This window comes from Podarcis raffonei, chromosome 17, assembly GCF_027172205.1.
Source record: "Podarcis raffonei isolate rPodRaf1 chromosome 17, rPodRaf1.pri, whole genome shotgun sequence".
Lineage (NCBI taxonomy): Eukaryota > Metazoa > Chordata > Lepidosauria > Squamata > Lacertidae > Podarcis > Podarcis raffonei.
In genome coordinates this window covers 27,520,986-27,545,385 of record NC_070618.1, presented here as the reverse complement: position 1 = coordinate 27,545,385, position 24,400 = coordinate 27,520,986, and the positions used below count along the sequence as shown (strand labels likewise).

General features: G+C 45.1%; 1 long non-coding RNA gene across 2 annotated transcripts; it reads left to right on the top strand.

Moving 5' to 3' along the window:
• Positions 1–287: 287 nt before the first annotated feature.
• LOC128405309 (uncharacterized) lies at positions 288–23,029 on the top strand. 2 transcript variants are annotated; one of them, XR_008328265.1, is made up of 3 exons: positions 288–710; positions 1,369–1,426; positions 22,573–23,029. It is a non-coding gene; the product is annotated as an uncharacterized LOC128405309 (long non-coding RNA). The 2 variants fall into 2 exon arrangements; XR_008328264.1 differs by having other exon boundaries at positions 1,369–1,453.
• Positions 23,030–24,400: the final 1,371 nt, after the last annotated feature.

The window sequence follows — 24,400 nt, the reverse complement described above, 5'->3', positions numbered from 1 at the left end:
CTTGTAATGTAACAAGAACTAAGGATATAATGGAGGTTTTTTAAAAATAAGAATAAAAATGGAGAAGAGGGAAGTCCAAGGATTCGAGGAATCCCTTGTTTGTGATGTTAATTCATATTTGAATGCAAACTTTAATTGTAAAAGCAAATAAAAACATTATATATATATATATATATATATATATATATATATATATATATATATATATATATGAGAATCTTAGAGTTGGAAGGGACCCCTGGGGGTCATCTAGTCCAACCCCCCCCCCCACAATGCAGGAGTCTCAGCTCAAGCATCCATGGCAGGTGGCCAAACAATCTCATCTCAAAAGCCTCCAAGGAAGGAGAGGCCACCACCTCTTGAGGGAGACCTTTCCACTGTCAAACAGCTCTTTCCCTTCCTGATGTTCAGTTGGAATCTCCTTCCTTGTAACTTGAAGCCATGGGTTCGAATCCTACCCTCCAGAGCAGGAGAAAACAACATTGCTCCCTCTTCCGTGTGACATCCCTTCAGATATTTGAAGATGACTCCCCTATCTCCTCTCAGACTCCTCTTTTCCGGGCTAAACATACCCAGCTCCTTCAACCGTTCTTCATCAGGCTTGGTTTCCATAGTAACATAGTAGAACATCACACACACATACAGTATATACACACACACCTATTTCTGTTCCGGTGCTTGAAAGCCAGTGTCCTCAAAGGTCTATCCAGGTCATCAGTTAAGATTTGCTGTTTTAAAATTACGAATTCAAAGCAAGAAATAGCTTTTCTTTCTTTTCTGGTTTCATTCTGGCTGGGGATTAGTTTCTAATTCAAAGGGCCAGTGTTGACCTATAAGCCTTATGTGGCTCAGGACCTCAATGCCTTAAGAGCCGCATCTCCCCAAAGAAGACCAACCCAAACCCTGAACTTGTCCTCGGAGGACCTTCTCTATGTCCCCCCACCCCAGAGAGGTTTGGAGAGTGGCAGCAAGAGCAGGGCCTTTTCTGTGGTGGCCCCCCAGTGGGGAAACGCTCTCCCCAGAGAGGCTCGCCTGACTCCATCATAACATGGCTTTAGGTGCCAGGCAAAAACATTCCCCTTTACCCAGGCCTATGGCTATTAAATAATCTATGGGCTTTAAAAGTGTGGGAAAAAGACTATTATTGTGACAACTATTTCATTATTAGGCTGTTTGTCAGTATGCTTTCTACTACGTTTTTATCACTGATGTTCTGTAAGGTATTTTTAATGTAGTACACCGCCCTGGGAGCTTTTGATAAAGGGTGGTATACAAATGGAATTAGTAATAATATCAATTCACACACAACAACAACAACAACAACAACAACAACAACAACAATAATAGGTTATTGTTCCCATTTTGCAGGTGGAATAGAAAAAACTGCAGCTTCCCCAAGCTTCCATCTGCTCACCATCGATCACAGGTTATAACGCTCAACTGGAGTATTGTTGTGAGTTTGGGGCATGGGTGGGCAAACTAAGGCCCGGGGGCCGGATCCAGCCCAATCGCCTTCTAAATCCGGCCTGCAGACAGTCCGGGAATCTGTGTTTTTACATGAGTAGAATGTGCCCTTTTATTTAAAATGCATCTCTGGATTATTTGTGGAGCCTGCCTGGTGTTTTTATATGAGTAGAATGTGTGCTTTTATTTAAAATGCATCTCTGGGTCATTTGTGGGGCATAGGAATTCGTTCTCCCCCCCCAAAAAAAAATATCATCCGGCCCCCCACAAGGTCTGAGGGACAGTGGACTGGTGAAAAAGTTTGCTGGTTTGGGGGTTTGGACAGGGAAGGGTAAAATAAGGCCGGAATGGCGGCTTAACAGTTGGTCAGAAATAGGCGAAGCATCCTGGACTGTTCTGAACAGGAGCAAACCTCCTCTTCCCCCCTCCCTAGTGCTGTCTAGGTCTGAGGGGGAAAATGAACAAAGGAAAATTGCAGTTTGAGTTGGTTAGAGTTGAGCTAAGTTTTGCACCCTGCTGGTTCCTGGGGACTCATTTTAATTTTGTCCTCATCCTCTTCCCTGAAGAGATCTGCAAAGGCAACACACCTTGGGGAAAGCTGTCAGGCAGTGCCATCCCTGTTTAGGGAAGCTTTTAATGTTTGATGCATTCCTGTGTTTTAATATTTTGTTGGAAGCCGCCCAGAGTGGCTGGGGAAGCCCAGCCAGATGGGCGGAGTACAGTCATACCTCGGGTTAAATGTGCTTCAGGTTGAGCGTTTTCAGGTTACACTCCGCGGTGACCCGGAAGTAACAGAGCACGTTGCTTCCGGGTTTTGCTGCTCGCGCATGCGCAGACGCTCAAAATAATGTCATGCGCATGTGCAGAAGCGGCAAAACGCGAGATGCACAGACACGTCTTACGTTCCATTCAGGATGCAAATGGGGCTCCGGAATTGATCCTGCTCGCATCCAAAGGTACCACTGTATACCGTATTTTTCGGCCTATAGGACGCACCGGCCCATAGGACGCACCTAGTGTTTTTTTTTGGGGGGGGAATAAAGGGGAGAAATTTATTTTCCCCCCCCAGCCACGGATATCTGCCCGAAGTGCGGGGCGCTCTGCTTCAGTGCGCCCTGCGCTCCGTGCAGAAGGCTGCTATCCGCAGCCTAGGGAGCCCTGCGGGAACTCCTGCAGGGCTCCCTAGGCTGCGGATATCTGCCTGAAGCGCGGGGCGCTCTGCTTCAACGCGCCCCGCGCTTCGGGCAAGCAGGCTGCAGATGTCTGCCCGAAGCACGGGGCACTCTGCTTCGGCGCGCCCCGCGCTCCGGGCAGCAGGCTGCTATCCGCAGCCTAGGGAGCCCTGCGGGATCTCCCGCAGGCTCCCCAGGCTTGCTGATAGCTTCCTGAAGCGTGGAGAGCGAAAGGGGTTGGTGCACACCGACCCCTCTTGCTCTCCACGCTTCAGCAAAAGCCTGCCTTCTCCCCATAGGACACACACAGATTTCCCCTTCATTTTTGGAGGGGAAAAAGTGTGTCCTATAGGGCGAAAAATATGGTAAATAATTTATTATTATTATTATTATTATTATTAATTATTATTATTATCCATCCCCTCTAAGTAAGAAGAGAGGCAGCTGGGGGCTGGCAGAGCACAGGCTAGAATTTGGGGGGCTGTGCCCCATTTGCTGAGTTTGGGGGTTCTGTAAAAAAAAGCGTGTCTCTTTTGGGGGATCGAATGTGGGAGAAGCGGATTATAACAAGAAACTTGTGTGGTGTGGTTTTGAAAAGTGTAAGCTGGTTGTTAAAATTGCAATTTAGGCATGAGCTCACTAGATGGTCTTAGGAAATAAGGACCTCCTCCTCGGTTTCAGTTTGCCACTTGTAATTTGGAAGGTAATAGTACATCCCACCTCACGGGATTGCTACTGAAATAATGTGTGTGGAGTACTTTGCATGCCTGAAATATGCTACAAAAATGGCAAGCAATAATAGTACTGCAAGGCACACAAAATATTGTGTTATTTGTTTAAAAAAAAATATTCCACACAGCCTGCCAAGTGATTCTGTGGTGGCGGCTTCCCTTAAAAACAACAACAGTCGAATACAATAAAATGATCACCATAGACCATTCACATCAAATCCCAGTCATTTAAAACACAGTATAATCAGTACTGATTATTAATAGTCCATGCATAACTGCAGAGGTTTGTGACCATCCAGTTCACTGCTGCGTAGCCTAGACCTGGGAAATAAAGAACTCCTACCCAGCAGAGAGCAAGTGTCGGCTGTTCTTTATGAATGCTATTTCTTCATAATTGCTCTCAGCACATTGCCACCTTTCGAATGTCTGAAAGGAGTACATCAAGTGTCATTCTGGATCACTACCCCACATAAAACCCCAAGGAGGATGAGAGGGAGGACTCGGAAGTGGTGCAATGGGCAGTTTTGTGAAGGAAAAATAGAGCTTACATTCATGAATGCGTTTATAGAAGAAAACTATTCACTCAGCTGAAGGTGCCTGCTTGGAACCTGTCTCTAACTTTTCTAACATGGTTTCCAGTCCAGTGATGGGAAATATATGTCTGATATTTTGGATTAAGTGGTATAAATGTTGCAAAATAAAAATGAACGAATGCAGAGCAAATTCATGAATGAATGAATGGCGTTTATGATATATAATGACGCTGATAGGAGACTTTGAAAAGGGGCTGTCAGTCAGAGAAATACAAAACCATGCTAGATAGGTAGACCTATGATCTGACTCAATGTAGTAAGGAAGCTTTGTGTGTTCGTATTCCCTGAAATATCGCTTGATGTAAAATTGTAGTTAACAAAATAATCCGTGAGCATGAATAGGAGTGACATAGTTTGGAATTTATTATAGGAATCAGTCAAAGTAAACCTTTCCACTTAAACAAATATTTATTTTAAAGCTCTAAATCCAGGCACTAAAATATAAATTGACCAAAAGAGCTTTCATTATTACTATGATTAAGGGTAATTTAGAACACTGTAAACTTTTAGGTGCAGCCATTTTTAACCTAAACTGCAGTTGGCTGTATAAGACTGAAATCTACACAAGCAGTGGCCTTCATGCGGACAGCTGGCAGAAACCGTTGCACACATTACATATCATTAGGGGATGAAAAAGCTTTTATAGAAACCTATAACTAAGTCCCCTCTCCGCCCTGCAGTATCACTGCTGGGAAGGCCTAGAGTGTCACTAAAGACATGATTTGCTAGGAAAGAAGATGCGTTTTCCTGTTTCTGTTAGGAAAATCATCCATGGAGAGTTTAGAGAAGAAGCTCTTTACTTGGACCACGGTGTCCTTACACCCACACACATAGAGCACCATTTCCCCAAATACAGTCACATTTGTTGTTGTTGTTTAGTTGTGTCTGACTCTTCGTGACCCCCTGGACCAGAGCACACCAGGCACTCCTCTCTTCCACTGCCTCCCACAGTTTGGTCAAACTCATGCTGGTAGCTTCGAGAACACTGTCCAACCATCTCATCCTCTGCCATCTCCTTCTGCCCTCCATCTTTCCCAACATCAGGGTCTTTTCCAGAGAGTCTTCTCTTCTCATGAGGTGGCCAAAGTATTGGAGTCTCAGCTTCAGGATCTGTCCTTCCAGTGAGCACACAGGGCTGATTTCCTTCAGAATGGAGAGGTTTGATCTTCTTGCAGTCCATGGGACTCTCAAGAGTCTCCTCCAGCACCAGAATTCAAAAGCATCAATTCTTTGGTGATCAGCCTTCTTTATGGTCCAGCTCTCACTTCCATACATCACTACTGGGAAAAGCATAGCTTGAACTATACGGACCTTTGTTGGCAAGGTGACGTCTCTGCTTTTTAAGATGCTGTCTAGGTTTGTCATTGCTTTTCTCCCAAGAAGCAGGCGTCTTTTAATTTTGTGGCTGCTGTCACCATCTGCAGTGATCATGGAGCCCAAGAAAGTAAAATCTCTCACTGCCTCCATTTCTTCCCCTTCTATTTGCCAGGCGGTGAAGGGCCCAGTGGCCATGATCTTCGTGTTGTTGTTTTTTATGTTGAACTTACACACACAATCACATGGGTCCAATTGCATGGACCTTCTCAGTGTGAAATTGCCACCCACCCACCACCAGGGGAAAAATAGAATTGCAACTGCTCAATTCACGCGCAGCACAGGACTGCAAGTCAGCCTCATGCCGTGGGCTGGGTATGAAAAAAAAACAGTCTGGAGAAAAAGGCATAGCAGTCAACTCCAGCTTTACTAAGGGTACAACTAGAATCTTAGAATTGCAGAGTTGGAAGGGACAGGAGTGTCAGTCCAACTCTCTGCAAGGCAGGAATATGCAGCAGATCAAACCTTCAACCTTGGCGTTGTCAGCACTATGCTGTTACCAACGGAGCTATCCAGGCTCAACTGAACCTGGGTTCTCCTGAATCTCTGGAGGTCAGATGGGCAGGAGAAACAGCCTAATCCCTTATGCCACAGGATCCTTATACCTGAAGGAGCGTCTCCACTCCCATCGTTCTGCCCGGACACTGAGGTCCAACGCCGAGGGCCTTCTGGCGGTTCCCTCACTGCGAGAAGCCAAGTTACAGGGAACCAGGCAGAGGGCCTTCTTGGTAGTGGCACCCGCCCTGTGGAATGCCCTCCCATCAGATGTCAAAGAGAAGAACAACTACCAGACTTTTAGATGACATCTGAAGGCTGCCCTGTTTAGGGAAGCTTTTAATGTTTAACAGACCACTGTATTTTAATACTTTGTTGGAAGCCGCCCAGGGTGGCTTGGGGGACCCAGCCAGAAGGGTGGGGTATAAATAATAAATTATTATTATTATTATTATTATTATTATTATTACCCGTCCCAAGTGACACATTCTCTCTTGCACAACCTTCTAGGGACTTCATACTAATGGTGGGCAGCACCGCAGGCAGAACATGTATATGGAGGATACAGTAGCCTACATTCGAACAATGCAAAAATCAAAGGCTTCTAAACACACACACAGAGCTCCATCCAGGCAAAGAGGCATTATCACTGCTCAAGAATGCACTCCAGCCAGGCAAAAGCACTTAAATTAGCCAGGCATTTGCAGATCTTAATACCTAGCTTTTAGTGATACTGTTATCTGTTCGTTTGTTCTTTTCTGCTGTGGGTTGCTGTGTTTGTTATTCTAATTTGTTATTTTAATGTATATCATCAAGCCTTGGGATTTGATAATGAAGGGAGGTGCATAAAGGTTTTAAATAAATGGTAAACAGAGGGCCTCTTTCAGTCATAGAGGCCCTTTAGAAGAAAAATGTTTGGGGGAAATGCAGTTCCTTAGGTGGAAGTCTGACAGGGGAGAGGCTCAACGGTGTCCACCCTTCCTATCCCCTTGAATAATGATAGTAAGGACGAAAGCATTATTTGAGTAGGTGCATGAAAGAAAGCAGCCGTGGGGGAAAACAGCAGAGAATTTGGAGCAGCACCCATTCTTAGATAAGTCGGAAAAATTGTACAGTACAGTGGTACCTCAGGTTAAGTACTTAATTCGTTCCAGAGGTCTGTACTTAACCTGAAACTGTTCTTAACCTGAAGCACCACTTTAGCTAATGGGGCCTCCTGCTGCCGCCACACCGCTGGAGCCCGATTTCTGTTCTCATCCTGAAGCAAAGTTCTTAACCTGAAGCACTATTTCTGGGTTAGCAGAGTCTGTAACCTGAAACGTATGTAACCTGAGGTACCACTGTACAAAGTTGGTTTGCTTTACTCTTCATTCTCTTACGTATGACATAATTTTGCAAAAGTTTGCATCCCAGTTTAAAGGGAAATAGTATACCCTGCTGGTTTGGACAGATCTAGCTTGGTCACTGACAAACCTCCTTTTAAACTGTTCCATCACGAATGAAGATCAAAGTCATGTGCCAAACCATCTGTTGGACTGGTCAGGGTCGCAGAGAGGCAGGGACTGATGTACTAGGGACCTCAGACATGGAGCTTTCATTTTAAAAAACCCAAAGGAAGTCTTTACATTTCTTAGAAAGAAAGTTACAAAGCAAAATGTGTAGGTACCTTTCAAAGTGATTTCTCTTAGATTAGCCAGCCTGGCTGCTCCTGGCTTTCATTGTAGCAGACAGAAGTTCAACAGGTTAAGTCTTTTTCCAGTATGGAAATACAATTATGTGGAAAGCTTTGCCTGTCCCCATTTTGTCTGCCAGACGTTTTATCACTAGTTGAGTTCTTACGTTCTCAAGAAAAAGACTCTGCTTTTGGTTGTATGCAAATAAGGAACTATAAAATCAAGTTGTACATCTGTTAATCCTATCCTGAATCCAGATTCTTATTTCTAAGAGTCTCAGGTCTCTCAATAAAAGTACCACTACTGATCATAGATGTGTGATTCCTATTAGCTGGCTGTTCTGGATCTGCAACATAACAACCAGTCATGAATAGTGACCCTGTTCATTTCTGAACTAGGCAATCAGCCTTTGCTGGCTTCTACATTACAGCTTGGACATTTTTAAAAAGACAATAGAGTGGGTATACTCCTTTCCATTATTTTTCAGTATTTTTGCACAAAGTAAGATGCACTCTAAACATGTCGATGGAAAGGTGAGAAAGGTCGACGGTGTTGATCATTTGCTAGGATAGCATTTCTCTCTTGACTCCCATCAGAAATGGCTTACATTTTCCTGTTTTAATTGAGAAGTGTGATGAGAAATCTTGTTTTTCTCCCATCTAAATAAATAGAATTACACCATGGTGTGTCACTGTTGCCCACCATCATAATAACAATGTGAATAACACAGTAGCAAGTTTCCAAATATCAATGACATCCTAATCCCAACGGGCTTCAGCTAAATGACATGGAGACAATCTGCCTAAGATGTTCTATTCTGGCAAAAGAAAAAGATGTGAAAGCCAGCCCGGGGATTGGGGGGGGGGGAGGAATGAAGATAAAATCATGCAAGATGTTGAAATGGAGAATATAAGCTTTCATGCAAATATTGCAGTGCAGACAGTGCAGACTGTCATTTTCATAATCAAGATTTTGAGTTCTACAAATCCAAGCTTAAGAAAGCAAAACTTACACTTTGAATGGGATAAATCAGTGTTCAGTAGAAAAAGAGCACTTTCAATTTGTTTTGCTTTTTAATATAAAGGACAATAATCTCTGAATGAAGAAGATTTGAGCATTCCATATTTAGCACTAGTTCAAATGATCAGTTTTATATCTGCACAATGCTCCCAGAATGCCTCTAGTGATCCATTCACATCAATAATGGCTTAGAAGAACCTGGGTTTCCATAGATACAGATGCTGCTTTTTGGCAGCAACTTGTATGATAATCATAACCCTCTTTTCATAGTCGTGCAGATAAGAAGCACAATATTTAAAAGTAAACTATCCATGTTTTTGGCTAATGACCAAATTCCTATCTCATTTCTATTACCTTTTTCATAAAATTAAATTCATTTTTCATCATTTATATACATGCAATTTCATATCCTAATTTCCATCACAATTTTTGTATGCGGAGGTATAAAACTGAATATTTGAATAAATTATCTTTGCAGTATTCAGCAAAGAGATGGCAGCTAGCTTCGGAACTATTCCACCTTTTTAGTTTTTGTATGGTTCTCATTCAATAAGCTAACTGGTTCTTATGTAATAAGCTAATGGTCAAATCCCACATTTTGTCCCTCCCTCGCTTACATTATCTATCTCAGCATAATATTAATTTAAGCAGGAACTTTCCAAAATAAGCACCGTGACACAGGCAGTTCAGACATATAGTGGCAAATCTCAAGAATGAACAAATGCCATAGGCAAATTTCAGAATTTCTTTGTGATTGCAAGACTTCTGATTTTTTAAATTTTTATATATTTTTTTTAAAAAAAACATTTATCAAGGGAAAGCTGTGAAATGTCCAAAATTCCTCAAGCTAAGCCAGAGCTTGTGAGTGAATTTGGGTGGGATGGAGACTTAAGGAACTTAGCAAGAGGTAAAAGAATTTTTGAGGCTTGTGTCATTGTCTCTTGAACCCTTAAAAAATGTCAAGTACACGTTAAACTCCAATATAAATATCATGTTTCCCTTTATGTGCAAAATATCCCTTTAAGAAACAGTTGTAGGGCTTGTCCACACCAGAGTTTAATGTGTGTTTGCACCTGTTTGCATTCCCATTTGTGTAGTCCACATGAGATTCCCGTCAAACAATACCAATATTGATGCTTCCTTCCCAGCCCCCATAAATTCAGTTTACCAATACAGGGATAATATGATAAATTAGGGAAAATCAGGCTCTAAATCCCCACTTGGGGTGCAGATGAGTTGTTCCGGGAATGGGTGGATCAACTGTCACTTTCTGCCATCCCCCTTTCTGCTCCCTCTACTTCCTCACAGCTTTCATTTCTTTTCCAACTGTGCTCCTAAACCATTTCTGACACGCTCCTTAACTTTTTTATTTTCTCGTTGATCCTTCAGATTTGCACAAAACCAAAAACCTGCACAAACGAGAAATGTTGAATGTGGTTTGCTTGTGCACTTCCCTGGTTTTGTGCAAATCTGAGGGATCGAAAGAAAAAAATATACACTGGATATTGCACAGCTCTCTGCACACATGCCCTGTCGATACTTAATCATCATAACACAGGGGTCCTCAAACTTTTTCAGCAGGGGGCCGGTCCATTGTCCCTCAGACCTTGTGGGGGCTGGACTATATTTTGAAGAAAAAAAAAATGAATGAGGGATGATGAGCGGCATGCAAAAGGGCTCCAGAAAGGGGCTGCTTTAAATGGCGGCCACTCGAGAGGGGCGCTCAGCCAACTGCGGCTCCTATGTCTTGTGAGTGGCAGGGGCTTGTGGCGGGGGGGGGGGGCAGAATGATTAGCAGCACGCGAAAGGGCTCTGGAGAGGGGCTGTCACCAACAAAGCCCAGCCCCCTTCCTCCTCTAGGCAGGGCGGGGAGAAACCAGGAGGAGTCGCTGCTGCCGCCACTGTGTGAGGGAGACGGCGGGAGAGGGAAAGAATGTGCGCGCTGGTGATCCACACGGCAATTTCTAGACCGCCCGCAGGCCGGATTTAAATAAATAAATAAATAAATAAATTTTATTTATACCCCAAACTCCCCAGCCAGAGCCGGGCTCAGGGCGGCTAACACCAATAAAATCACAGTAAAAACATAATGGGGGGAAAGAAGGGGAGTGGAAACCAATTTAAAATACAGGTTAAAATGCAATTCAAAATGCAGCCGCATTTTAAAAGTAGCCCATAGATCAAGACCATAAGGGGAGGGCAACATAAGGATCAGACTGAGTCCAAACCAAAAGCCAGGCGGAACAGCTCTGTCTTGCAGGCCCTGCGGAAAGATGTCAAGTCCCGCAGGGCCCTAGTCCCTTGGGACAGAGGGTTCCACCAAGTCGGGGCCAGTGCTGAAAAGGCCCCAGCCCTAATTGAGACCAATCTACCCACCTTGTCATTTGTGGACCTTAAGGTTCTCCACAGAGCATACCAGGAGAGGTGGTCCCGTAGAAGGCAATTGGGCCTGATCCGACCCTGGGCCTTAGTTTGCCAACCCATGTCATAACAGAATCAACAGATTAGAAAGCAGGGATACACATGAAAGGGAACGTCTCTTGTTATGAATGGGAAAGACTGAAGTAGCTCCTCATATACAAATTTATTTGTCTATGAGTGTGGACCAGTACGAACTAATCTGAATGTTGGGAAGTGGATTAACAGCTAAATATTGATCAAACGTGGACAAGCCTTTAGTTAATGGTGTGTTCTGTTCTGCAGTGCTGGTGACAATCATACCTGGCTATCGGGAGGTTTTAAAGCATTCTGAGGGAACGGGAGGCAGCAGAAATGGGTAACATTGCGTAATGCTGAGTTATAGTGGTGGGGAGTTCTGCAGGATACAAAAATTAAAGAAGCACAAATATACAAACTGGTGTTTATAAAAAGTGGGACCAAGGGCATAATTTCCCCATAAGGTGAATTTAAGGGACCCCTGACCATTAGGTCCAGTCATGACTGACTCTGGGGTTGCGGCACTCATCTCGCTTTATTGGCCGAGGGAGCCGGCGTTTGCCCGCAGACTGCTTCCGGGTCATGTGACCAGCATGACTAAGCTGCTTCTGGTGAACCAGAGCAGCACACGGAAACGCCGTTTACCTTCCCGCCGGAGCGGTACCTATTTATCTACTTGCACTTTGATGTGCTTTCGAGCTGCTAGGTTGGCAGGAGCAGGGACTGAGCAACGGGAGCTCACCCCGTCGCGGGGATTCGAACCGCCGACCTTCTGATCGGCAAGTCCTAGGCTCTGTGGTTTAACCCACAGCGCCACCCACGTCCCACAATTTCTCCATAGATGGTGCCATAAATGGGATCTGTTTCCCTGTACCCCGCTTTCTCCTAGGGCTACTTTTTAAGAAAGAAAACAAACACGGGGAGCGGTTCCAATTATAGAACTGTGTAACATTTAGTTTGACTCCTAATTGGCTCTGTGGGTTGGAGCCAGAGGTTTTCTAATTCTGCTACCTGAGACCTTCTAATTAAAGATCCCTGGCTGGACCATTCTCTGAGGGCTAGGGGAGGTTGGCAGGGCATAGAGATGTGAGACTGCTGTTTACTCTTAAAAGCAAGAGAACCACAAAGGCTGATCCATTTTCCCAACAGCAGAAGCTTCTCAAGTCTCTTCTGTACTTAGCATTTAATTCAGCAAATAATTGGGATAATTAACTTAGGTAGAGAGCTACTAATTACGTTTAAACTAGCCTAGCATAAAAGTGTCATCAGAATCAGGTCAGAATGACTTTCTGTCAGTCGCATATTTGCAATTACTGAAGCAAATGAATTATTTGAGCCAGGTTTGTGTTTGTTTTACTAGGTTTTCTCCAGAGCATAGATGTTCTCGAGGCAATGAAAAGTCAAATACTTCCCTGTAGGTCTCTCAACCAGACTTTCCACTCTGAACAGCTTTCCTTATTTGTCTCCAGAGGCCTATAACATTTTTATTTACTTTTTTGGAAAAGAAAAGAAAAAAGTTCCGTAGCTAATGTCATATGTGGCAAGGGCTGGCTATTACTTTGCCTGTATTTCTTGCCAGCTGTTTCTTACCTGGAATTGGGATGCTAGTTAGTATTAGCAGGATACAGTCTTAAGAAAATTAAATGTCATCACCAGTCATATCAAGTAATAGGCCTTGTGGGGTTCATCTCAGGTAGAGGCGAATGTAAGCAATCTAAAGCCAATGGATTCAAGATTCCAGTCACACCAAGCGGGTGGTGTAGCTTTTACTTAGCTGTACATCACTTTGGAACAAGCTGAAGGATGTAATACTTGTTGTTGTTGTTTAGTCGTTTAGTCGTGTCCGACTCTTCGTGACCCCATGGACCAGAGCACGCCAGGCACTCCTGTCTTCCACTGCCTCCCGCAGCTTGGTCAAACTCATGCTGGTAGCTTCGAGAACACTGTCCCACCATCTTGTCCTCTGTCGTCCCCTTCTCCTTGTGCCCTCCATCTTTCCCAACATCAGGGTCTTTTCCAGGGAGTCTTCTCTTCTCTTGAGGTGGCCAAAGTCTTGGAGACTCAGCTTCAGGATCTGTCCTTCCAGTGAGCACTCAGGGCTGATTTCCTCCAGAATGGAAAGGTTTGATCTTCTTGCAGTCCATGGGACTCTCAAGGACTTCGTGGATCACTGCTTTGCCATGGCGAAAGGGCTTGAATAACTCAGAGAAGCTATGACCTATGCCGTGCAGGACCACCCAAGATGGACAGGTCATAGTGGAGAATTTGACCCAATGTGATCCACCTGGAGCAGGAACCGGCAAGCCACTCTAGTATCCCTGCCAAGAAAACTCCATGGACAAAGACAACAGGACGTAATACTACTACTACTACTACTATTTATTTATTTATTTATTTATTTATTTATTTATACCCCGCCCATCAGCCACTCTGGGTGGCTTCCAGCAAAAGACTGAAAGTACATTAAAACATCAGTCATTAAAAACTTCCCTAAACAGGGCTGCCTTCAGATGTCTTCTAAAAGTAAGATAGTTGTGTATTTCTTTAATATCTGATGGGAGAGCATTCCACAGGGGACCGCCACCAGGAAGGCCCTCTGCCTGGTTTCCTGTAGCTTCACTTCTTGCAGTGAGGGAACCGCCAGAAGGCCCTCGGAACTGGACCTCAGTGTCCGGGCTGAACAATGGGGGTGGAGATGCTCCCTCAGGTGTACTGGACCAAGGCCGTTTAGGGCTTTAAAGGTCAGCACCAACACTTTGAATTGAGCCCGGAAACGTACTGGGAGCCAATGCAGGTCTTTCAGGACCGGTGTTATGTGGTCTCGGCAGCCACTCCCAGTCACCAGTCTAGCTAATGGAAAGTGCTTTGGTTTTAAGTTTGTGTGTTGCAGGACGTTTATTTATTTATTTGTGTAAATTCTTACGATGAACGACCTGTGGATGCATTTGTACGAATGGTTGTTATAGAAATGCCTCAAATAAATATACCGGTAAGTTTATGTCAGGAGGAAGCTTCCTGATGCTCCCTGGCTCCCAAGGTTTCAGATACGAGTTGCATCCTTGCTGGTAACTCCTTCAATTCCCTCTCCCTATTATGGACCCCTTCATTCCTGCCCTCTGGTAATATTGAAGCCGCCAGGCACAGCGGGTATTGCTTTCTCTCATTGTTCCTTGGGAGTAAGGGTGCAGATCCTGACACCGATCCTTAAAAAGACACACAGCAGAGGGCCTTCTCGGTAGTGGCACCCGCCCTGTGGAACGCCCTCCCACCAGATGTCCAAGAGAACAACGACTACCAGACTTTTAGAAGACATTTGAAGGCAGCCCTGTTTAGGGAAGCTTTTAATGTTTAATAGGTTATTGTATTTTAGTGTTCTGTTGGAAGCCGCCCAGAGTGGCTGGGGAAACCCAGCCAGATAGGCGGGGTATAAACAATAAATTATTATTATTATTATTATTACAGCATCCATGCAAGAAGCCTGGTCAATATTCTCGGTGATGTCCAGTCATTCAACACCATTGCAACTAGTTGCAAAGGAGCAGAATATAGGAATGTATTCAACAAGGAATTATACCATTGTTTTAAGCCACAAGCAAATGATTGAAGCACAAGACTCTTAATCTCAGGGTCATAGGTTTGAGCCCCACATTGGGCAAAAGACTCCTGCATTGCAGGGGGCTGGCTAGAGGATCCACTCACGATCCCTTCCAATTCTACAATTCTGTGATTCTAAGGAAGGGTTTCCACATCCAGAATGCAACTGGGCTCCAATACCTTTGCAGTTGTCTAGGGAAAAAACATTTAGCAAATGCAGTTTCTTCCCCAGCAATACTTTAATAGGAGATCATTCACCAGTCAAAATGCTTCCCTTTCTGCAGCACTTAAAGCTCACCCCTAGGGCATTAGGAGAAAACAGCTTCGTTAATGGAGAAAACAAACGGTTTCTGGATTGCCAGTCCATCTCATTCTCTATCTGCTATACCATCGGATGGCTCATTAATTTTGATGGTGCTTGCATTACTATGGCATTTTGGGATCATGCTGCCCATTATGTGTGTGTTTAGTTTATTTAAGGCATGTAAGAGAGACAAAGCCAACCGAATCCAAAAATAGCTTCAAATATTATCCATTCTAATTAGCTGTAGGTTCATTCTAAGTTTATCCAAGTGAAAAAAAAGAGAGGGTTGGTAGCAGAAATAATGTGTCCTGGAATACTGTGTCCAATTCTGGGAAGGAGGTTGACAAGCTGGAAGGTGTGCAGACCAAGATGATCAAGGGTCTGGAAACCAAGCCTGATGAGGAACGGTTGAAGGAGCTGGATATGTTTAGCTTGGAAAAGAAACTGAGAGGAGAGATGATGGCCATCTTCAGATATCTAAAGGGCTGTCACATGGAGGATGGAGCAAGCTTGTTTTCTCCTGCTCTGGAGGGCAGGACTCGAACCACTGGTTTTCAAGTTACAAGAAAGGATATTCCGACTAAACATCAGGAAGAACTTTCTGACGGTAAAAGCTGTCTGGCAGTGGAATGGACTGTGATGGCCTGGGACTCAGGCTCGGACTCAGAGCCAGAGGAGTCTCAGTCTGCACCAGATCCTTTGCCTCAGGCATCATCTGAACCAAGTCTGGGGCCTGATTCTGAAGAGCCCCAGTCTGCACAGGTTCCCCTGCAACAAGCACCAGCTGGGCCGAGTCAAGGGCCTGAGCCTGCCCTGACTCCAGATGCGGGGATGACCTTGTTGCCTTCAGCTGGCCCATCACTTACAGCTGCTCCACTACCGGTTGGGTCAGGGGAGGCTGAGGTGGCCCCTGGGTCTAGTAACCCACTGACGTCTCCTGAGCTGCAGAGACTAAGGTCTGAGAGAAGGAGAAACCTGAGTACTCGCAGGAGGAGTGCTCGCCATTGGGCGAAACAGGGAGGTGAGTCGCCGGGGGATCAGGACTGGCCGTTACCCCGACAAAGATAAAAGGCTGTCGGACCCCGCCCCAGGTTGTGGGAGCAACATTGCTGTGTGCTAGAACCTGCCTGAGATCCTGTACCTGTCCTTGCCTGGTATCTTGCCTCGTGTCCTGCCTTGGCCCCATTGGACTGACTCCCAGCGGAACCTTCGGATTCTGGACCGGACCTGGACCGCTTTTCATGGGTTACTCCTGGGCCCAGCACATGGACTTCCTTAGAAGGTGCTGGCCTCTCCTACCTTGGAGGCTTTTAAGCAGCAGTTGGATGGATCTGTCATCAGCATCTGTCATGGATGCTTTAGCTGAGATTCCTGCATCGCAGGGGGTTGGACTAGATGACCCCTGGGTTCCCTTCCAACTCTACAATTCCATGATTCTATGGTTCTGTGTTCATAGCTTGACTTGCCACATCTTAACCCAGTAAAAACAGTGAGTGCCCAGGGCAATGATACATTATGTGGGAATGATGGTCTGCCCCACTACAGTCCTACCTCGGGTTACAGATGCTTCAGGTTGCGTTTTTTTGGGTACGCACCCGCCGAAACCAGGAAGTACCGGAATGGGTTACTTCTGGGTTTCAGTGGTCGTGCATGCGCAGAAGTGCTAAATCGCACTTTGTGCATGCGCAGAAGTACTGAATTGCAACCCACACGTGCGCAGATGCGCCGCTGCGGGTTGCGAACGGTGTGGGTTGCAAACGTGCATCCCGCACGGATCATGTTCCCAACCTGAGCGTCCACTACTTTATTCTCCCAACTTCCTCCCTTCCTGCTTCAGCAAGCAGGATCCCACCTCATTTTGGGTGTAAAGAGCCAACAGCACCCCTCACCATTTACTGTTTTTTTATATAAATTATTTGTTTAAATTATATTTACCCTACAATATAACTGAAAAGGCTGTCAGATTGGCTTAAAGAACAATTAAAAGCAAGATGATCTCTGCCTGCAAATGTACAATCCGAAGGCACAAAATGAAAAAGGGATGTGAAGCAAATCAGATGCCTGTAATGATCAGCTGAGATGAAAACCATTCAGGTAGCCTGGCAGAATGGTTGGCTGTGGGTGACAATTGAGGTAACGCCAAACGAAGATGACCTCTCAGCTGAGCTGATGGAACAGTCCTGTTTCCCAGCTTCTTCTTTGGTGCAATCCGTATGGCTTGACGAAGCACTTTTCATCTACATTTTGACCTAGGATTCCAATAAGCATTTAAGGTACATTCTGTAGTTTGGAGCAGGCCAGGGTACCTTATTTCTGTAACTGAAGTATCTGGTTCATTGGGAGACTAGGCTATGTTTTTGAATACAAGCTGCGCTGGGAGATCAGGAAGGAAGAAATCCATTCTGACATCTTGTAAAATTTGCTCAGACTGCTTTATATGACAACACTAGCAATTGAGCGGACGGATGTCTACATTCGCTGTTCTTCAGCCTGTTGTTAAACATACATGTCAGCTCAATCACTCAAAGCCGGATTATCAATTGTGCAATAAGAACAATCGCACTGGGGGCCCTGCCTTCAAGGGGGTCCAGAATCTGAGCCGTAATTTAAAAATAAAATGTGGGTCTCTAGCCACCTTGGAAAGGGAGTTAGAAGACACCGCATTGTTGTTCAGTTTCTCAGTTTGATGGACTGCTGAGCATAGGAGTCAACTCCTAGGGGCCAAGGTCCCTTCAGCCTCCCAATAAAATATTGGAGGGAGCTGAGCCCCCCCATAAAGTTGAGGGCCATTGCCATTCAAATGGTTTGCGTGGGCCGAGTCCATTATGTAGGGTGGGGTGTACCTTCCCTCCCCCCACAATATTTTATTTAAGTTGGCACTCCTGCTGTTGGGATAGCTGGTGATGGTGAGTTGTTTTCCAGTTTCCGGAATGCCGTGAACAGGACCGCGCTGCAAATCTCTCAACTAAAAACCAGTTGCGTTATTTCTGTCAAAAGCCAAGCAGTTATAGAACTGATCCAAGGTTTGTGCCCCTCTTTTTAAAACTAGACTATCAGTCTAGAACAGTGGTTCCCAACTTTTTTTTGGCCATACCCCACCTAAGCATCTTTAAAATCCTGATTCCCCTACCCCCGGTGACATATAATCCTTATTATTCCAAAAGTGAACTTCTAATCACACGAAGGAAGCCTAAAAGGCCATTTTGTTGTTGTTGTTTAGTTGTTTAGTCGTGTCCAACTCTTCGTGACCCCATGGACCAGAGCACGCCAGGCACTTCTGTCTTCCAGTGCCTCCCGCAGTTTAGTCAAACTCATGCTGGTAGCTTCGAGAACACTGTCCAACCATCTCATCCTCTGTCGTCCCCTTCTCCTTGTGCCCTCCATCTTTCCCAACATCAGGGTCTTTTCCAGGGAGTCTTCTCTTCTCATGAGGTGGCCAAAGTACTGGAGCCTCAGCTTCACGATCTGTCCTTCCAGTGAACACTCAGGGCTGATTTCCTTCAGAATGGAGAGGTTTGATCTTCTTGCAGTCCATGGGACTCTCAAGAGTCTCCTCCAGCACCATAATTCAAAAGCATCAATTCTTCAGCGAAAAGGCCATTAACTTGGTCTAAAGAAGCTTCCAAATTGTGCCCCTTAAAAATCAAATGCCCCCCCCCCCCGTTGAGAACCATGGGTCTAGAAAGACTTGCTAGCAGCCTCTTGGACAACTGTTGTCTCATCTAATAATTAAAGCAAGGATGGGAGCCTGTCTCTCTCCAGCTGTTGCTGGACTACAATGCCCATGTTCCTTGACCATTGGCCATGCTGGCTGGGAGATGCTTCCATAACATCTGGGGAGTTGTAGGTTCCCCTTTCCTCTCTGGAGTATGACTACTGCCTTATTATTGCTTGTAGAGACAGACAGTGAAGAGATTACATTTCCCCTTGTATTTTGTTTACCTAAGAGTTAATGTATGGCTCTTTGGGGAACTCCTGAAGTTCAGATATGTTCTTTCAATAGCCTTTGATTAAAGCACTTTCCCTATGTAGATTTGGGTGGGTGGGGTCGAGAAATAGTTTGGCTCTTGAAATGTCGCCAACAAAAGAAGCAGAGCTTTGATTTTTATGCAGACTTTCTCCCACCGGGGAACGCAGGAGACACAAAACATGAAAACCTATTCGTGTTCAGACCTTGTCAATGTCAGTCTACTACATTACCATATGATTGCTATACCATTAATTTTTTCTTCAGAAGCTACAACATGACAAATCAGGAAATGTATGTGTGGTTTTTAAATGTTATTGTATGGCTTTCCCTACCTTTGCTGCAGCTGAGGTTGATGTAAAGATCATCAACCGTGCAGCTGCGGGGAAGCCAGCTGGCTTGGAGGTAACAACTGTTTAACATTCTGGTTCTTCCAACATGGGAAGGGGAAAAAATAAACTGTTCTGTAGATAATTAGCAAGCTAGTTCTTGAGCCTAAAGGGAAACTGATTGGGTATTCAGAATCATTTAATCAGCTGGAAAAGATGCGAGGATCTGAATGGCTGAAGGAGGGTAATCTTTGGAGGAAATTTATTTGGAGGAAACCGACACTAAAGAGAAGATTGACACTAAAGCTCTGTATAGATTGAATGTCTTTTTTTTAAAAAAAAGGGACATTCCTCTTATCATACTATACCTTGGCATCATGGGCGTAGCTCAACAACTTTGGCAGATCCCAAGCAATCCTGGCTACGCCCATGCTTGACATTCCCATCCCTCCTGTAAAAATACAGGGCAGTACAAACAAGGGGTGTTCCAAGCCACTCAGGTTTATGGCTCCAAGATGGGAGTCTGAAGAGTCTTTTCAGATTTTCCAACCCATTGCAATCTTGATTTTTCTTTTCTTTTATCTCATTCGTATTTGTGATGTGGCATGAATTTGGGCCCCAGGACGCGGGTGGCGCTGTGGGTAAAAGCCTCAGCACCTAGGGCTTGCCGATCGAAAGGTCGGCGGTTCGAATCCCCGCGGCGGGGTGCGCTCCCGCTGCTCGGTCCCAGCGCCTGCCAACCTAGCAGTTCGAAAGCACCCTCGGGTGCAAGTAGATAAATAGGGACCGCTTACCAGCGGGAAGGTAAACGGCGTTCCGTGTGCTGCGCTGGCTCGCCAGATGCAGCTTTGTCACGCTGGCCACGTGACCCGGAAGTGTCTGCGGACAGCGCTGGCTCCCGGCCTATAGAGTGAGATGGGCGCACAACCCCAGAGTCTGTCAAGACTGGCCCGTACGGGCAGGGGTACCTTTACCTTTACCTATGAATTTGGGCACAGAACAACCCTTCTGTGGGGCCAGGTTGCAGCTATTGCTGGCCATAATATCATAAATAATCCCCTCTCCATGATGCTTATCTTGATTTTGTGTTTCGATATGCCCCAAATGCTATGCGGGTGGCACTGTGGGTTAAACCACAGAGCCTAGGACTCGCCGATCAGAAGATCAGCGGTTCAAATCCCCACAACGGGGTGAGCTCCCATTGCTTGATCCCTGCTCCTGCCAACCTAGCAGTTTGAAAGCACATCCAAGGGCAGGTAGATAAATAGGTACCGCTCCGGCGGGAAGGTAAACGGCGTTTCCGTGCGCTGCTCTGGTTTGCCAGAAGCGGCTTGGTCATGCTGGCCACATGACCCGGAAGCTGTACGCCGGCTCCCTTGGCCAAAAAAGCGAGATGAGCACCGCAACCCCAGAGTCGGTCACGACTGGACCAAATGGTCAGGGGTCCCTTTACCTTTACCTATGCCCCAAATAAACTTCAGAGCACAAGTCTGTGAGTTCAGTGGGGCTTATTCCCATGTATGTGTACATAGCATTGCAGTTTCAAGTTAAATTTGACAGTGGCCTGATTTGCACATCCTGGCAAGGCCAGGGTGTGCCAGGACCAGCAGCTCTTCTGCTTCTCCTGCATCTTTTTAACCCCGCACTGCGCTGAGTTAAGCCAAGGTTCGGCTTAGTATATCATCTAAACCCAGAATGGTGGTGAAACTGTCTCCTCATTATCCGTGAGCTGCAGAGAGATCTAAATTGGATTAAAAAAAAACTTTTGGTATAGAACAAAAAAGGCAGATTTTGAAATGCGGTTGTGTACAGAGGCTGAACAAGCTACTGTGAAAATGCGTTAACTTTTGTTGGAATTTTAACACAAGAAGAACAAGTTAACCGTGAGCTGTAGCCACGGTTTGTTCTCAGCTTAAATATGAGCTGCGTTGGAGCAAAGCCCTCGTACCTGTCCTCTTAAGCCATAATTCTGCAACCTGTGAACTAGGCCAGTTTGAAGAACAAAAACTGCAGAAGGATGTTGTTGTGTGCTGAGGAGTCTGTTTCCACAAAGCAAGACACTCCTCATTCACAATCGGGTGTAGCATTAAGCATTAAGAATGCCAAGTAGCTTGGATCTTCATAGCATGAACTGGCTTGTGGGGTTTCACTTATTTATAGCCTATCCCTCCCCATGTCCTCAATCTGGTGTTTGTGCGAGAGCCGGAAGTGCATGTAGCTGACAGGGTGAACACAGAGGTTTCGCTTATTTGTTAACACTGTTATTTGTACAATGTGGACTGTGCAAACATCTGTGGTCATGCAGAAATTGATCTTGTGCTGCAAGTGAGGCAAGTGCAGGGACAACTGTGGGATGCAGTGGCGTAGCGTGGGTTGTCAGCACCCGGGGCAAGGCAAGTAATTTGCGCCCCCTAACCAGTGGATTTTAGTGAGTGAGCCAGGTAGGGGCAGAGAGCTGCGAGTGCGAGCGTGCCCTCCCCCAGATGTTGCACCCGGTGCGGCCAGCCCCCCCTGCACCCCCCACGCTATGCCACTGGTGGAGTGAGGCTGCTAGCCTGCATGCCCCGAGATGTGTTTGTGCGCGCGCAAAATGTCAATTGAATGAACATCTGCCCACATTCAAAAGCACTGTTTGTTCATGCTTTCCTAGCATGTCTACAGTATATCCCAACAAAAATGAATTCTTTAAGTATATTTTGGCAATCTGTTGCAACCCAATTGTTAATTTTACCAACCCATGGCTACCTCTTGAATAAGTTCAATCTCAAATTGACCACAGAAATCTGGGATCACTCAGGGTCTTTCAGAAGAGGTCAAGTGAGGACAACAGCTCAAAGATTATTTACGCCATCTGCTGGCAAAATACATCCTTTCCCAAGAGGGCATTGTTTCACATCCAAGAATCACTATTATTATTAATAATAACAATAACCACAATATTTTAAATAGAGTTTCTTGTTTGAAATTCAGGGTATTTAAAAAAAAAAAGACTGTAATGTTTGCAATTCAGCTGAGAGACTATACCTCTTTCAATATGAAAACAAAACAAGCATGTCTCATATAGATTTATATTGGAATACTATATCATGTGTGATTTTCTCTTGAAACATTTCTGTGTCTCAATTCAGGAGCTCTCTGTTACATGCAGAAACACGGGGGACGGAAATTAAGATCTTTCAAAGGCTGTCAGGATGAAGCTGGCAAACAGTTCTTAAAAATATTGGAAATGCTATTTTCATCCTCCGATCCATCATCGCTGGGCGCGCTCATTCAATTAGCACATTCCTTGCATTTTTCTTTCTCTTTGTTTCCCGAGACTGTATTGCAGGTTCTCCACCAACATCTCTTTGTGTGTTTTAAAATCTTTCCTGCCTTTGTGTGTTTAAACTCATGTGCTTTCTTATTTGCTTTTCATTGTAGATCTTTCCAAGGGCAAGACCTGTGGAGTCCATCAATGGGAAGGGCAAGTAGCACACTTTTACAGGGTTGTTGCAAAGCAGAAGAGATTTAAAAATATACCACCAGTTGCGCATTCAAGGCAAAAACTATAATTTTAGCCCTGAATCTACAACTTCATAATTCATTTGGGAAAGTAGTTTCAGTGAATGAAAAGGGAGTTTTGGTGTGCTAGTTTACAGGATCAACATATACTGTGAGTCATGGCACTTCATTCCAGAGAAGTCTCATTTGAGTCAGTGTGACTAAAGACATTTCTTTCGCCAGAACTGCAAATTTAAGCTGCAGTGTTGAGTTCAATTAATCTTGAATTCTGAAGTAAAGGGGAAGTATCTGCAACCACAGTGAACTGCAGCCAAGGCTAAATGGGAGTGATTGATACAATGAGGTCTAAAGTCGTTCCCTTGACTTAGATTATTGAACCCTTCTCAAGTTCTACCATGTTTTTTGCTCTATAATACTCACTTTTTCCCTCCTAAAAAGTAAGAGGAAATGTGTGTCCATCTTATGGAGTGAATGCAGGCTGCGCAGCTATCCCAGAAGTCAGAACAGCAAGAGGGATTGCTGCTTTCACCGCGCAGTGATCCCTCTTGCTGTCCTGGCTTCTGAGATTCAGAATATTTTTTTTTCTTTTTTTCCTCCTCCAAAAACTCGGTGCGTCTTGTGGTCTGGTGCGTCTTATAGAGCAAAAAATACGGTAGTTCTCGCACAAATTCCTAGACTCGCTTCTGAATTTTAGAAATGTAAACAACTATATAACCAAATCCTATTCATGATTACATGTGTGGTGTAGTGATTAGAGAGCTGGACTAGGACCTCGGAGAGCCGGGTTCAAATCCCCACTCAGCCGTGAAACCCAATCATGGTTCTTCCTGCTCTCAGCCTAACCTACACCACAGGGTTGTTGTGGGGATTAAATGAGGAGAACCTTGACCTATTTGGAGAAAAAGACAGGATATAAATGCAGTAAACAATAATTTATCCCAAGTTAATGCACATAGGATTGTCTTCCCTATGCAGTTTTCTAATCCTGAATAAATGGATTTTAAAAAGGTAACCCCTGACTGTTAGGTCCAGTCGTGACCGACTCTGGGGTTGTGGCGCTCATCTCGCTTTATTGGCCGAGGGAGCCAGCGTACAGCTTCCGGGTCATGTGGCCAGCATGACTAAGCCACTTCTGGCAAACCAGAGCAGCGCACGGAAACGCCATTTACCTTCCCGCCAGAGCGGTACCTATTTATCTACTTGCATTTTGACGTGCTTTTGAACTGCTAGGTTGGCAGGAGCTGGGACCAAGCAACGGGAGCTCACCCCGCCGCGGGGATTCAAACCGCCGACCTTCTGATCAGGAAGTCCTAGGCTCTATGGTTTAACCCACCCGTATCCCAAATGGATTTTACTCGTTGTGAATTTCGGCTCCTATTCATTATTATAGAATGATGAATTCAGTTTCTATTGCAGGTTTACATGAGGTTCCCAGCAGTCTTTTTACAAGTCTTTCATTCCTGCTTTGCAGCCATTGGTGGTGGTGCCTGGCTCAAAATATTTTGATGTCTGAGGCAAAGAGCAAGTTTATGCCACCTCCCCACTGCTGGTTGAACATAAAGAAGCCAAGTGGACTGGCAGCAGAATCTGTTTTTCAACGCTGGTTATCATACAGGTTCTTCAGCTTCATCCGAGGGCAGCAGGCCTCCCTAGGGAATGCAGGCAAAGTGGCGCATAGATCTCTGTTCTCCAACACTTCTTCACACTCCCCACCTCTCCCCTCCAAGTTCTCCATCTGCCATCAACC